Genomic DNA, 8,204 nt, shown 5'->3' with positions numbered 1-8,204 from the left:
ACTCTGTTTCCACTGTAATCTAGACAGAGATACGCAATGCATGACACAATCAGAACTCTACCATGCCAATATATGTTTGTGCTTTTTTCCTTATCTGGGTGTTTAGATTTTAAACTAATAAGATAAATAAGGAACACACAACTTCATGCTTTTCATTCATATGTTCCTGCCTTTGATTGATGTAGAGAACCATGTCCATCTCACATAGCTAAACTTATCATTGAAGAGATCTAGAGAAGTCCAGTTTCATCAATGGTGACCCTAAAGCTTAAAGAATTGAAAAAAGGATATTTTTAAACAATGTCTTAAATGGCAGAGTAGATGGCATTTATTTTAAACAGAAATCTAAAAGTAAGTTTTTATTACGGATAGCCTATAGCTTCTGTAATAAAAACGTATTACGGGCTTGCACAAACTAGCTCACTGATGTCTCGCATATTAATAATTCTCATTCAGATTCTCAGGAACTTTAACTTAGTCAAAACTTCAGTAGTAAATGTCATAAGATGAACATTACTCAAATTCCACAAAATGAAAAAAGAATGGGTTTATCCAGATAATTGGACAGTCTTGAAGTTGATCATTGATCATTTTAACTTGCAAAACTGAAAAAAAAAACCAGTACATGCTACTACTTACTTATGGTTTTATATGAAGTCTGTACAGCTCACTAGCTACCATAGTTTCTCAAAGGGTACAATCAGTTGAAGATTGTGCAATCAGTAGTAGGATAAACTAAAAATTAAAGTATCTAAAAAGCTGCACTTCCTGAGTTTAAGTTATGAATATTTAAGTGTCAGCAAACACAACAAAAAACAATGGAAATAAATCTGAGTTGAGCTGAACGGAACTATCGTAATATAGGATTATGTAAAGTAAAATTAAATAGTCGGCAATGATGCATAGTGTATGAACTTGACAGAGCTGTGTTTTGCAAAGCTTTTCGGCATTTATCAGATACCCAGTTGGTTAGGGTTCAGTTTGTCAAATAACAATGTTACAAAAGAAAATCCTTGACTCTGTACTGATTGATCAGTGATTTACAGATTAGAAAATATTGGATTAGAAAAAACGATTTGCAATTTACCAATGGCTGAATTTCAGTGGATGATCCAGACATTCCCATAATCTTCAAACGGCCGCGAGAAGAAAAGCCTACACAAGCTAATCACGTTTTACATAGCATCTTAGTTAATGCTATCCTTCAGTTCTTTAACCTGCTGTGCCCTCGGCTCGCCTGAAGATCTCAGCCATCAGTGTTTTGCTTCACCTTCCTCTCCAGCATCACAAATGCTGCCAGTTGATGTTTGTCCCACTGCTTTAGCGGTATCCCGCAGAGACAACTCGGGGCAGAAAACACATCCTATTAAACACTGTTGAGTGCACAATGACCTTATGAGGACAGCAGTGCTTTGATTCTCCTCCTAGGGATTTGGTTTTTGGTCAACACACAAACCTCACATTAACCTTTTCTGCTCTTCAAACGTGTACACACAAGTAACCCGACAAATTCTGAATTGTTTAATAAAGAAACCCACCTCACGTCTGGCTGGTACGTTTACTGGCAAACAAACTAGACCCTCCTGTTGCAGCAGCGTTCCTGCAAACAGATTTATGTATAAATCCCAGAAGTGACAAATAGTTAAGGCTTTACGATACCTATAGTGAAATTTAACCTGATGTCCTATAATGCAGACAAAATTTAGCTTTCAAGGCACCAGATACTTTCAGTTCATTGTCAAAACTACACCTCACAAATTAACAAGCATCACACAATAGATCAGTGAAGAAAATTGTTCACAGCAGCTGTGGACAATTGAGCGGGCGAGAGTCAGAGAGAATGAGAGAGAGAGAGAGATAGGGAGTTTGTGTGTGTGTGTGTGTGTGTGTGTGTGTGTGTGTGTGTGTGTGTGTGTGTGTGTGTGTGTGTGTGTGTGTGTGTGCGCGTGTGATGTGTGTGTGTGTGTGTGTGTGTGTGTGTGTATGCGTGCGTCAGAGGTTTTCTCACTCACCCTATCTTGCCACCATCTGTCCTGAGGACTGGCATCAATGACTGTACAGACGGGCACTCTCTAATAAGCTCAAACAGGCAGCAGTGAAAGAAGCCACATGAGGACATCCTCCGACACGCTCACCATTATCATTACTCTGGGAGTGCAAATAAGGGCAGGGGCAACTGGAGACGCTAAGTTGTGTGAAGATTTGCCAGGAACCCCGCAAACTACAGACAGTATATCGGACAAGTTTTTGTGAATATTTTTGCACCCCTCCCCCCAACCCCCCAACACCCCCACCCCCAAGAGAAATTAAACAAGATAATCATTCATTTCCGCTCGCTGCTTTTGACATGATGTCTGCCCAAATGTGAATCTAAAGAAATGCAAAAATTAGAATGATCCTACTTTTAGTTTCCCATGTTGCTGAGAAGACACAATAATTAGACCCTCATTTCAGCCTTGATGCAGCAATGTTATAAAGTAAAGTGATCACAAATGAATAAATCACACTGATGTAAACCACCAGAAACAAGGCCAAGTCAAAATCGTGCAGCTGCAGCACCAGTGTAGTGTCAGACCTGCAGCTACTGTCCAACCTGCGCCACCTATAGGCCTGATTCACAGCAGACATTTTGACTTGTCATAGCAGGAAATGCATAGATGTTCCTAATAACATTAGCGATGGCTCTGTTCTATTCAAGTGTCCCAGTAAGCCTTGACAGTGTGAAAGTGAGCATGTGCAAAACCAGGACCCCGAAACTGAAGCAGCTAAATGGCATTCAGCCATCATTCATTTATCATTAGCACTTGTGCTTTTCCCGGTGCGACATGTCAAAAAGTAGCTGCAGCAGAAATTTAGAGCTACTGGTGTCGACATGCAGATGTGCACCATCGAAAGGCAAGGATAGTAATAGTCCCCACAGTTTTTGACACTTGTGCCACTGACAGGCGTTAAGTGTTGTGGTGAGTTCAGACGTTGCAGGAAGCTGATTTTCATCTCATGTGATTCGTAAGAGTTTGGCTGCTGGAGGCTTTGTGCAGTCCGGGTTTATTCACTCCAGACAGCCAATATAGCAGCTGTGCTGTAGCTAACTAGCAATGTATGCAACGACTTCGGCTCAGACTGACAGATCTCAGAACTTACTCCAGTTCTGCTTGTTATTTCCCTCCAGTGTTTCCTGTTTTCTTCCTGTTCATGAAGATTTATAAAAAAAAAATCCAGACATAAGCTGCGAAATAATTTCAATTCACAAACATGTCTTGGCATCAGTTCACATCATCTAGGGCAAATTTTCATCAATTAGTGCCTATTTGTGATTTTCAGTATGTAAACATGCCACACATTACGTTAGCTTTGTGCTTTCACAGCTGCAGTTTCTTTTTATAGCTGTCTTTATTTCCTTTCTTTCTTTTTCTGTTTACATTTTAAATATGCAAATACGTACGTATTTGCATCATCCCTTGTGGCCATTTACTTGACAAGTTGTTGTTTTCCAGTGAAACTGTTTACAAGATGAAATGCTGACCTCTGTCATACCCACAATAGATCAGTGTTTTCTTGAGATTTGACTCAGACGCGTGTTGTTTTGCTGACAGTCAGTTAAACTAATACCCTGCCATCTAAACTTCACCAGGGCTTATATTTATGACGCTATCATGAACCCTACAGCTGCAGTACACACATCACAATGCCACCAAAATCACTGACCATATTGTGTGTCAGTTTAAGTGACACATTGACTGTTGTGGAGCAGATGCATATAGTTCTCTCAGACCAGTTGGATATTTGGCAGCATTTACAGATTTCAAACTCCTTCACTCTCTTTCAAAATACTCTTTCAACAAATACCTCCCAAGGAATTGTGTAGAAATGGTGATTTGCCGAGTTTAACAGCTTCACATTCTGCTGTTTGTCATGCAGGTCTCAATCAGTTGTGCCCGTTGGTCTGTCAGTGAAAGAAATGTCCAAACTAAGATGCTACTTTGAATTCTCTCTCTCTCGCGATGTGACTCGCAAGATGAAACAGATTGTTATAACATGTTAGTCCACCCCTTATTGGCTCGCCAGTTGCTGAGATACAAACAGCCCACAGGGCATGCAACGGCAGTTCATTCAAGTTGAGCGTGAACACTAGTGCTCTTTGATTTAGATGGGGTCGTGGAAGGTGAAGCGGAGGATGGGGAAGAGGTAGATTTTTATCCTCTATTCTATTCAGCGCAACGGAGAAAGATATCAGTGACTTGAAAGAGAAGGAGCCAGCATTGAAACTTATCATAAATCTGTTTTGTGGGTTAGTCTTTATGATATTCCATCAGTTGCGGTCTCTGGAAGCCCGCCACCTCAATAAGTAAGCGGCAGAAAAAGGGCTGTTTTCCCAGATCTGCATTGTCCTCAGATGAACCTGGAGCTGCTGCCAAGAATCCAGCAGAGTTTATAGGAGGTAAAAGTAAGCAGGTTAGAATACAACTCTGGTTTTCAGCCGCAACAACAAAAGAGTAATTCCTCAAAGCAAATTTAGGCACAGCGGGTGAGCCCTTTTTTTTTTTTTTTTCCCATCAAAACACTTCTGTTTTCTTGCTGTGAGAAAGTAAAGAGGGTTTAGATAATAGAGTGTTAATACAGTTTCAGTGCAGGCAACAAAAAAAAAAGGAGGAGTAAGGATGGAGGAGGGAAAAGCTGCCTCAAAGTGAGAGAACGGCAGGACAAACAGATGACATATACGTTAAAATGTCTACCAAAAAAAGAAAATGGCAGAATGAGGAATGATGAGTCAGCTGTGGAACTCATTACAGCTCCACCAGTCATTTCTCTGCTTCCCAATCTAAATGAGCTGCCCTCATAAAGAAGCAGTCTGTCATCACATGCAGGAATAATAATAATGAAGCATACCAGACACATTGTAAAGTCAAACATTATGCTCATATTAAGTCTGGTCAGTCACTTGCTGTGTACACACATCTGAACAAGCCGAACAATATTTGATTTGCAGGTCAATTTATTAATTATATTACTTAAATTACTCTATAAAAGGTAAGAAAATAAAGAAAAACGGCATTTCCAGAGAACAAGCTGACATCTTGAAATTGCTCATTTTGTCCGACCTACAATCAAAAATGATTTAAAACAGTAATATGCATCAATTTGCTGTTTTTGATATTGTTGTCCAAACAGTTAATGTCTATCAGTTGACTAATTGATTAACCAACTAATCAATTCAGCAATAATTAGTAATAAAACTAATGGTACAGAAAGGAGGTGTACCATTGAAGAAGAAGAAGCGGCGCACCACAAAATGAAATGTACCATTTCTGTTTGTTTGAATTTGAGGAACGTCTCATCGCGTCACACAAACCTGACGGTTTTATCTGTCACTGCTTTTACTAGCTTCACTTCATGTGCTCAGCCTTTTTCCATTGCACCTTGATGCATTTTGTTTTTATTGACACACTAAATTCTCCACGTCAGCCAAGTGTGGAAACTTTTTTGCAACATTTCAAGCTTCATTTCAAGTTTCAGAAATGTTTTAATGTGAAAATTGAACAATGAAGTCTGTGTCAAAAGATTTAAATAACAACAAATTTATAATGTCTCATTGACATTAACTGACACAATAATGTATGAAAAAAAAAAAAAGAAAATGGAACAGATAGACGGGAACACGCTTACTGGTGGGTAGAGTACTTTATTAATCCCAAAGGAAAACACCAAACCAAAGAGGAAGAAAGACAAGACAAGACAATAAAAGAATCTGAAAATAGGGCCAGTTGGACCATAATCTTAGTAAATTGTTTTTATGTTATTACCGGTGTATATGATATCATGGGAAATGTATTGGTTTCCTTTAGCATTTTGGGTTCTGTTTTGAATTCATCTGTTGGCAGATGAACCGAGACAGATATAAACTTTCTGTTTGACTCCCGTCGTCTGTTTTCTGAGTCATCATGACGACCGTGGGCTGCAGACAAATGACACCTCCCCTGCGTGTCTGGTTTACGGCCACGCTGCAGTCAAATATGACATGGATTTACTGTAACAGGAGATTAGGGCTTAACCAATATACTGTATGCTCACTGGAAAGCTTTTGTTGAATAAGCACACCAGACCAGTGAATGGCATTTGGCCAGTAATGGCTAATATGTGTGACCAGATGTTGTATCCCTGTGGAACACCGAGACAGACGCTGAACAGAACACTCACAATACACAAGACCTGACTCTGACTTGTTACCATTAATCTTTTGATCAACATGAATCTTCATCTGCTTGTATGTGCTCGATATGCGTCACCATAATGTATACTGAATACTTCAAGTTGCCTATTCCATGTAAGAGCTATATTATTTTGTATTATTATGAGACCAAATAATGAATTCCACATGAAAAAATATCATCATTAAATAATAATCAATAAGGTCAGCACACATTTCACTCGTAGTAAGTAGTAGTAGTGGTAGCTGTAATATTAATATGACAATGGCAGCAGTAGTAGCGGCAGTAATATAGGTAATGATGTTAATTTTCATCTTAGGTGTAGTTTCGATTCAGTTCGATTATTGTAATTAAAACTGTTTCATTTCCATTAAAAAGTGATTCAGTTAGATTCTTTCTTTTAGCGTTGATGTAATAACTGAATTTTTACTCCCTCCCTTTGCACTCCCTGAGGTTTCTTCCATTTTTTTTCCAACATTAACTTTATTTATTATATGTAATATTTATTTATTTATTTATTTATTTTTTATGTTTTTTTTTGTTTTTTCGCATCGAAGGACAGAGAGTGTCCGTATGCCATACAGATAGTGAAGTCCCCTGAGGCAAGTTTATGATATGGGGATGTATAAATAAAACTAAGACTTTATTTGACTTGACATTTTAAAATTGTTTTTTTCACAGTTATGTTGTAACTATGAACTTTGTACCTTTCACACTAAATCTGTGAGATGGGTCAAAAGTGTGACTGATCAATACAGTAAACGCATTGTCGCACGTCCACCCACCTAGCCTCAGCAAACCTTGAAGAAATGATTTTGGAGAACAGAAGAATTGAAAGTGGGACTGAGCCACGATAAATACTGTTCATAGCACATGATTATAATGACTGCCAGTGCAGGAAATATGAGTGTACAGTGAAGGATGGGTGGCAAAACTGCTTTTTACTCATTATTTTATTTCTTAACTTTTTTAAGTCCTTGGGCAACCAAACCATTATGAAAATATACTTAGTTTAAGCCGTATGCCCTTCTGTTTTCAGACAACTGGCACAACTACTAAAGACTGATTTGATCTAGGATCTCAAACGGCCGACAGGCCAGTCAGGTGTATTTAAGTTCAAAGAGTTTATAGTTAGTTATAGTTTATATAGTTAATGTAATACAGCAGATGAATGGAGACTGTCCTCCCCAGACAAATTGGAGTGTCAGCCCCAGTCATTAAGACTCTTGTTCCTAAATAGCAAAAGAATGAAGTAGTGTTTTGGTGTCATAAGAAAAACGTTGGACTTGAGCAATAGTAGACCACTGCTTGTTTCATAAATTTCCCCTAGGGTATAAATAAAGTCTATCTATCTATCTATCTATCTATCTATTTATCTATCCTGAGTGATTATTCTCGTAACCATGACGACCAAGATCCCCTAAACCTAGTGATTTAAGATCATGAAAAGGTTTTATTTCTGAAGCCACTGTGTCGTCCCGTCAGAGTGGGGCATCAGTTGTATGTGTTGTTGTGGAGGACCATGGACCAACAACCTATTTTCTCTTGATTTGGACGAGTCGTTTGATGGCTGTGGTGTCAATCTCCCAAACACTATACTAACGTGTTATAGAATGAAGAATGTACTGCTGAGTGTAATGGAAATCTCATTAAGTCCAACCATTAGTTTAAAATACAACTGCCGGTCAAAGGGAAATTTAAACGTACTGCTGCAAAGGTTCGGGGTGCAGGTACAACTTTTTTTTTTCTGTTTTTGGGGGCTCTCTGAGTGGTTTACAGGAAAGTATTTGAGAGTTTATTTAAAGAGAGCAGCTCTTCAAACACCTCAGAGACTGTTTTGAACATTGTGTAAAGTTTTATGAGCCTTCAGACACCAGCCAGGACACATTTAAAATTATCCAGGGCCCTTTTACAGAGAAGTATAAATCTGGGAGATTTCTGACCATAGCAGAAGATGATGTTTTGTTTCTCCGGACCCCAAAAGTTACTCATTCTGAT

Source organism: Seriola aureovittata, chromosome 13 (genome assembly GCF_021018895.1).
Source record: "Seriola aureovittata isolate HTS-2021-v1 ecotype China chromosome 13, ASM2101889v1, whole genome shotgun sequence".
Taxonomy (NCBI): Eukaryota; Metazoa; Chordata; class Actinopteri; order Carangiformes; family Carangidae; genus Seriola; species Seriola aureovittata.
Note: the sequence above shows the minus strand (reverse complement) of the source record.